This window comes from Moschus berezovskii, chromosome X (genome assembly GCF_049115385.1).
Source record: "Moschus berezovskii isolate FMDL1 chromosome X, NW_MosBer_1.0, whole genome shotgun sequence".
In the NCBI taxonomy this organism is placed as follows: domain Eukaryota; kingdom Metazoa; phylum Chordata; class Mammalia; order Artiodactyla; family Moschidae; genus Moschus; species Moschus berezovskii.
Genome location: NC_142488.1, coordinates 58,207,938 through 58,215,859, shown reverse-complemented (window position 1 = coordinate 58,215,859; position 7,922 = coordinate 58,207,938). Strand labels below are relative to the sequence as shown.

The 7,922-nt window shown below is 38.9% G+C and overlaps 1 pseudogene; it reads left to right on the top strand.

The window, feature by feature from the left end:
• Positions 1–539: 539 nt before the first annotated feature.
• On the top strand, positions 540–3,867 carry LOC129564501 (centriolar coiled-coil protein of 110 kDa pseudogene; annotated as a pseudogene).
• The last annotated feature ends 4,055 nt before the right edge of the window (positions 3,868–7,922 follow it).

Sequence of the window (7,922 nt, the reverse complement as noted above, 5' to 3'; positions counted from 1 at the left end):
CGCTCAGTCGTGTCTGACTCTGTGACCCCATGAATCACAGCATGCCAGGCCTCCTTGTCCATCATCAACTTCTGGATTTCACTCAAACTCACGTCCATCGAGTAGGTGATGCCATCCAGCCATCTCATTCTCTGTCATCCCCTTCTTCTCCTGCCCCCAATCCCTCCAAGGATCAGAGTCTTTTCCAGGGAGTCAACTTTTCACATGAGGTGGCCAAAGAATTGGAGTTTCAGTTTTAGCATCAGACCTTCCAATGAACACCCAGGACTGATCTCCTTTAGGATGGAATGGTTGGATCTCCTTGCAGTCCAAGGGACTCTCAAGAGTCTTCTCCAGGGAGGTGGGGGGGGGGGCGGTGGCGGCGGTGGCGGTGGAGGTTGCCAGGAGCCCGCGTTGCCGCCAGAGTGCTTTAATATGGTGGGGAGGAGGAGGAGAAGGCGGCGGCGAACGGAGCGGTGTTCAGTCAGTACCAATTGAGCAGTTTGCTTCCCACCAAGTCCAGGAGCTAGGGGAGGAAAGCTGCCAGGGCCGTGGGAGAACAGACGTTGTCCTATGTAATGGGGATTCAGTGGTGAACAAGACTGAGAAGGTACCTGTGCTTATGGAGATTACATTGTGGTGGAGGAAGACAGACAAAATCCAAGGAAATGCCAAGAAAATTTCAGATAGTGTGTGATTGTGGGAAGATGGAGGAGTATGAGAAGTTTTGTGAGAAAAGTCTCTCCAGAATCCAAGAAGCATCATTATCCACAGAGAGCTTTCTACCTGTCCAGTCTGAAAGCATCTCACTTATTCGATTCCATGGACTGGCTGTGCTTTCTCCACTGCTTAATATTGAGAAAAGAAAGGAAATGCAACAAGAAAAGCAGAAAGCTCTTGATGTTGAAGCAAGAAGGCTGGTTAATAGAAAGAAAGCTTTACTGACTCGTGTCCAGGAGATTCTTGAAAATGTTCAGGTTAGAAAAGCACCGAATACCAGTGATTTTCATCAGTGGGAGACTGAAACAGTTTACTGTAATTCAGAAGTCAGAAATTTGAATGTTTCTGCTACACTTCCAAATATCTTGCCAAGCCCTACTGAACACTCGATTTTAGCAAAGTTTGAAAAGATAACTGGAATTTTGCCATTGAATAATGAGGATCAATTTAAATCTAATGGGATAGACTTAGCTAGGGACTTGGAAGAATTCAGTTATCTGAAGCAATGCGATAGTTCAAATATTACCCAGGCAGAAAATGAAGCTTCTTTAAAGACTTCCTCAATAAATAACTGCACAGGAGACACTTACTTCTGATGTTCTCTTTCCAACAAATGAAGAACAAGATCCATCACTTTTGGAGGAAGTTACTCTGGATCCCTACATAATGAGTCTTCAGAACCTGATGAAAAAGTCAAAGGAATATATAGAAAGAGAGCAGTCTAGATGAAGTCTGAGAAGTAGTGTAAAGAGGACTGTTAATGAGAGTCATTCAGACAAAGAAAATGATGCTGTTAAAGTGACTGACTATGGAAAGGAGAAGTCCCAGTTCATAGGCAAACACTGTGGTTCAGTTATTCCTGACAAACCAAGCCTTAATAAATCAAATGTTCTTCTCCAAGGTGCTTTCACTCAAGCAAGCAGCGTGAATACATCTGTTTTAGGTAACTTTTCTAAACTGGACGTATCTATACGAACTGGCCATTCCACTGTTTTAGAGACTGATTCTAATTTCAAAGGCATTCCCGCTTTTGTTACTGAAAATAATGTTATCAAAAGTCCTACTGGTTCATATGCCAAAATACCTAGCCCAGACCCAAGCCTAAGTCCTAAAATGCATCGAAGGTGTTCTAGGCCATCATCAGCATGTCATATACTTATAAATAACCCAATAAACGCTTCAGAATTAAGTCCTAAAGGGAAAGAACAGGCAGTAGAGTTAGTTGTTCAAGAAACTGATGAAAAAACAAATGTACCTGTAACTGCCAAAGTTACCAGTTGATTTAGCAGGAGTTTGTTCAAGTAAGGTTTATGTCAGCAAAAATACAGAAGCCATACAGTAATGGTTTTAGGTAAGTCAAATCAGGTATGTCAACCTTCAGATAATCAATTAGAAAATAAAATTATTCATGGACTTGCTATCATGGAAAGTCAGTTAATATCAGATGCGAGAGGACCGCACAGAATGGACAGTACATGTACTGCAGGGGAAAGATTGCATGAGCCATATGCCGCCAGAGAGTGTGTTCTGAGTCAAAACTTTCGTACTGTGAGTGGAGTCAAGTCAACCAATGTGTTAGAGAAAAACTCCTGCAACTTACAGATGGAACTGAATAAGTCTTATGATGTAAAAAAACCATCTCCTTTACTGATGCAGAACCAGAATACCATACAGCAGATGCATACCCCTACAGTGTCCTGTGGAAAAGAACAATTTTTGGATAACAGTTTTGAGAAAGTTAAACGGAGACTTGATTTAGATATTGATAATTTGCAAAAAGAAAACTACCCTTATGTTGTAACAACTGGAATAGCTGAACAGGAAAGGCAACATTTGCCAGAAAAAATATATTCTAAAGGATCTGTCTACATCAAGAATAAGATGTTAGAAAGTAGTTCCAAAGAAGGCGAGGAGATACTAAAAAGCAAGATGTTAGCTTTTGAAGAAATGCGGAAGAGGCTAGAAGAACAGCACACCCAGTAGTTATCACTACTCATAGCTGAGCAGGAAAGGGAACAGGAAAGACTGCAAAAGGACATAGAAGAACAGGAGAATATGTTAAAAGAGAAGAAGGTAATTACAGCAGAAGCCTCTGAATTGGACATTAGCAGTGCTGTGGACTTAGAATGGAGAAAGATAAATGACTCTGGTTTACTAGACACAATGCTGTCTCAAGTGGACTTACTCCATACTTTGAATTCAAATAGTTATGGTTTCACAAGTTCTGCCCTACAACATAGCTTTGGTTCTGCAAATGAAGTACCGTTCTACCTCTGGGGATCATCAACTAGTGGCTTGACCAAACTCTCAGTAACAAGGCCTTTTGGAAGGGCCAAAACTAAGTGGTCTCAGGTTTTCAGTCCAGAAGTACAAGCAAAATTTAATAAAGTAACTGCAGTGGCAAAAGGATTCCTTACTCGTAGGCTTATACAGACAGATAAGCTGAAACAACTTTAACAAACTGTAAAAGATACTATGGAATTTATACGAAGTTTTCAGTCAGAAGCGCCTTTAAAGAGAGGAGTTGTTTCAGCACAAGATGCTTCTCTTCAGGAAAGAGTGTTAGCTCAGTTGCGAGCTGCCCTGTACAGCATTCATGACATATTCTTTGTAATGGATGCAGCTGAAAGAATGTCTATTCTACATCATGATAGAGAAGTTCACAAAAAGAAAATGCTCAGGCAAATGAATAAAATGAAAAGTCCACGAGTGGCTCTTTCAGCTGCAACATAGAAGTCTCTTGATAGGAAGAAGTACATGAAGGCTGCAGAAATGGGAATGCCAAGTAAGAAATTTCTGGTTAAGCAAAATCCTTCTGAAACAAGAGTCCTTCAGCCAAATCAAGGACAGAATGCACCTGTTCATAGGCTACTGAGTAGACAAGGAACCCCTAAGACATCAGTGAAGGGGGTTGTGCAAAATAGACAGAAGTCTTCACAGAGCAGAGTGCCTAACAGAGCGCCTGTTTCGGGAGTATATGCAGGAAAAATCCAAAGAAAGCGGCCAAATGTTGCGACAATTTAAGAAGACAACATTCATTAGGATAAAAATGGGGGGAAAATTAGGATCCATATTATTTCCCTGCTCATGACTTTTTATTTAACTCTGGACTCTGTTTACACAGGCAAACTGATGTCAAAGGGCTGAGAAATCATCTGGCTATTTTGGTCTCTTTCTAACCACCATCCCTGCCTCAAATTTTCCTCTTAGTATCAGTTTTTTGTTGTGGTTCAGGCACAAAGTTGTGTCTGGCTCTTTGAGACCCTATGAAATACACCCCCCAGGCTTCCCTGTTCTTCACTATCTCCTGGAGTTTGCTCAGATTCATGTCCATTTAGTAAGTGATGCCATCTAACCATCTTACTCTCTGTCTCCTCCTCCTGCCTGCAGTCTTTTCCCGCATCAGGGTCTTTTTCAATGAGTCTGCTCTTCAGTTTTTGGTGAAGAAAAATTAGTCCTTAGTAACTGACTCTTTTTTGTCCTTAACCTGTATAAATTTGTTTTATTACTAAGGTGTCTGTTGAGAACCTTTTTGTAAACTTAAAGGACATTTGGGTTTATTTCTATAAAATATTGAAAATGTGTGATAAATTATAAATAAGTTCTGAAATATAAAGTTCATTCATCTTAGCACACTATTTGATGAACTAGATACTGTTCTATTTGAGAGGAAATTATTGCAGAAGAATATTTTTCTTTTGTTTTATTACTGCTAAAACTCTGATTAATCTCTCATATTCTTGGATTTATGATGCAATCTCATAGGATAAAACACTTGCCTGCCTATTGTGGTCTACTTAAAATGTACCACAGAAGTAGCTGGGTGTTACCATTTTCGTCACAAGTGTACATTCTCAAAAACTAGTTGTCTTACAGAAACGTTCAGTTCAGTTCAGTTCAGTCGCTCAGTCGTGTCCGACTCTCCGCGACCCCATGAATCACAGCACGCCAGGCCTCCCTATCCATCACCAACTCCCGGAGTTCACTCAAACTCATGTCCACAGAGTCGGTGATGCCATCCAGCCATCTCATTCTCTGTCGTCCCCTTCTCCTCCCGCCCCCAACCTTTCCCAGCATCAGAGTCTTTTCCAGTGAGTCAACTCGTCGCATGAGGTGGCCAAAGTATTGCAGTTTCAGCTTTAGCATCAGTCCCTCCAATGAACATCAAACGTTAGGCTTAATGTAATATCAGTACCCCAGTAATATCAGAAACATTTCTACTAAACTATGAAATCTGTCGAGGGTAACAAATTTTGGGAAGATAGAAAAACCTTGAATGTAGTAATGCTTAGGAATGAATGCATTATTAAATCTATTTCTGTAAAATAGAATAGCATGTTGCATGCAGTTACATTTTCTATTTAGTCTGTTTATTTCTTCATACTCTTTTTTAGCATGCTTGATTTAGGAGAGGATAAAGGGCTATCTAATATGAAAATTCAGATTTTCAAATGGGATGATAATACTCTTGTTGAAAGGCTGCATTACATGAGACACTTATATTTAAGGTTTTTCATCACTAACATATTCATTTAAAATATAAACCAAAAAAGGTTACCAAGGGAATATGACTTTATAAAAAAGAATGTCATTGTTAAATTATCAAGCCATTTCCAAAAGGGCTTTGTGCTTCTCACATAAAATTGGGAACATTTATGTGTGCATTTAATCTTTCTAACTTGAATATTAAAAAGATACTGGTATTTTGAAAATGCAGACTGTATGTATTCTTAATATTCTCTTAAGGATGTTGAGATAAGGATGATTTTCTTCTATTTTCCACTCCTTTTAAAATTTAACTTTTCCATCCAACTGTAAACAGAAAATTGTAATCTACTTTGGGTGTAAACTTGATTTTCTTTATTGAGATATATCCTTTATTTAAGGAGTGAATCAAAAAATTAGAAATAGAACACAGTCAAAAATGTCTGAATTACCAATTTATATTTTTGGGCAAAGTATATAAAAATGATCTTCTTAATATGATAAATTGTGCTTTATCATTCTGAAAACTCAGGATACAGATTACTTATTATCATTGTGGGTCTTTCCAGTATGAAAGATAGATGCTAAATGTTTTGTGTACAGTAATGCAAATTGGCTATAACAAATAGTGTGTTTCAGAGAAAGTTAAAACTAGTTTTGGATTAAGTATGCAGAACTTGAGTTTTTTTTTTTTTTTTTTTTCTTAAGGGTAAAGCTTGCATGTTTTACGAATTTTTTAATGTTCACAGCTTTTTCTCATAAAAGTGCCAGACATTGTTTTGTGCTTTTAATGTGCTTTTTACTTATATATATTATTTTTATTGTTTTAGCTTTGAGTGGAATGTCCATTAATGTAAATTATATTTAGATTTATACTTTAATTTTCACTAGTATTACTTCTAGGCAAAAGGCAAAATAAGTTTTTCATTGTAAAAGAGTCTTCTCCAACACAACAGTTCAAAAGCATCAGTTCTTCGGTGCTCAGCTTTCACAGTCCAACTCTCACATCCATACATGACCACTGGAAAAACCATAGCCTTGACTAGACGGACCTTGGTTGGCAAAGTAGTGTCTCTGCTTTTTAATATACTGTCTAGGTTGGTCATAACTTTTCTTTCAAGAAGCAAGTGTCTTTTAATTTCATGGCTGCAATCAGCATCTGCAGTGATTTTGGAGTCTGCCAAAATGAAGTCTGACACTGTTTCCATTGTTTCCCTATCTATTTCCCATGAAGTGATGGGACCAGATGCCATGATCTTAGTTTTCTGAATGTTGAGCTTTAAGTCAACTTTTTCACTCTCCTCTTTCACTTTCATCAAGAGACTTTTTAGTTCCTCTTCACTTTCTGCCATACGGGTGGTGTCATCTGCATATCTGAGGTTACTGATATTCCTCCCGGCAATCTTAATTCCAGCCTGTGCTTCGTCCAGCCCAGTATTCCTCATGATGTACTCTGCATATAAGTTAAATAAGCAGGGTGACAATATTCAGCCTTGACGTACTCCTTTTCCTATTTGGAACCAGTCTGCTGTTCCATGTCCAGTTCTAACTGTTCCTTCCTGACCTGCATACAGGTTTCTCAAGAGGCAGATCAGGTGGTCAGGAAGATTCCAATCTCTTTCAGAATTTTCCACAGTTTATTGTGATCCACACAGTCAAAGACTTTGGCATAGTCAATGACACAGAAATAGATGTTTTTCTGGAACTCTCTTGTTTTTTCCATGATCCAGCTTATGTTGGCAATTTGATCTCTGGTTCTACTGCCTCTTCTAAAACCAGCTTGATCATCTGGAAGTTCATGGTTCACGTATTGCTGAAGCCTGGCTCAGAGAATTTTGAGCATGACTTTACTAGAGTGTGAAATGAGTGCAATTGTGCAGTAGTTTGAGCATTCTTTGGCATTGCCTTTCTTTGGGATTGGAATGAAGACTGATCTTTTCCAGTCCTGTGGCCACTGCTGAGTTTTCCACATTTGCTGGCATATTGAGTGCAACACTTTCACAGTATCATCTTTCGGGATTTGAATTAGCTCAACTGGAATTCCATCACCTCCACTAGCTTTGTTCGTAGTGATGCTTTCTAAGGCCCACTTGACTTCACATTCCAAGATGTCCAACTCTTGGTGAGTGATCACACCATCGTACTTATCTTGGTTGTGAAGATCTTTTTTGTACAGTTCTTCTGTGTATTTTTGCCACCTCTTCTTAATATCTTCTGCTTCTGTTAGGTCCATACCATTTCTGTCCTTTATTGAGCCCATCTTTGCATGAAATGTTCCCTTGGCATCTCTAATTTTCTTGAATAAATCTCTAGTCTTTCCTATTCTGTTGTTTTCCTCTATTTCTTTGCATTGATTCCTGAGGAAAGCTTTCTTATCTCTCCTTGCTATTCGGTGGAACTCTGCATTCAGATGCTTATATCTTTCCTTTTCTCCTTGCTTTTCTCTTCTCTTCTTTTCACAACTATTTGTAAGACCTTCCCATACAGCCATTTTGCTTTTTTGCATTTATTTTCCATGGGGATGGTCTTGGTCCCTGTCTCCTGTACAATGTCAAGAACCTCAGTCCATAGTTCATCAGGTACTCTATCTATCAGATCTAGCCCCTTAAGTCTATTTCTCACTTCCACTGTATAATAAGGTTGTGAATATCTCGCCAGATGTATTCCCTTAATTTACATTTTAAGATAACAGGACTAGCCGGAAAGTTTAATCCAGAGACTGTCCTTAGGCAGAATAC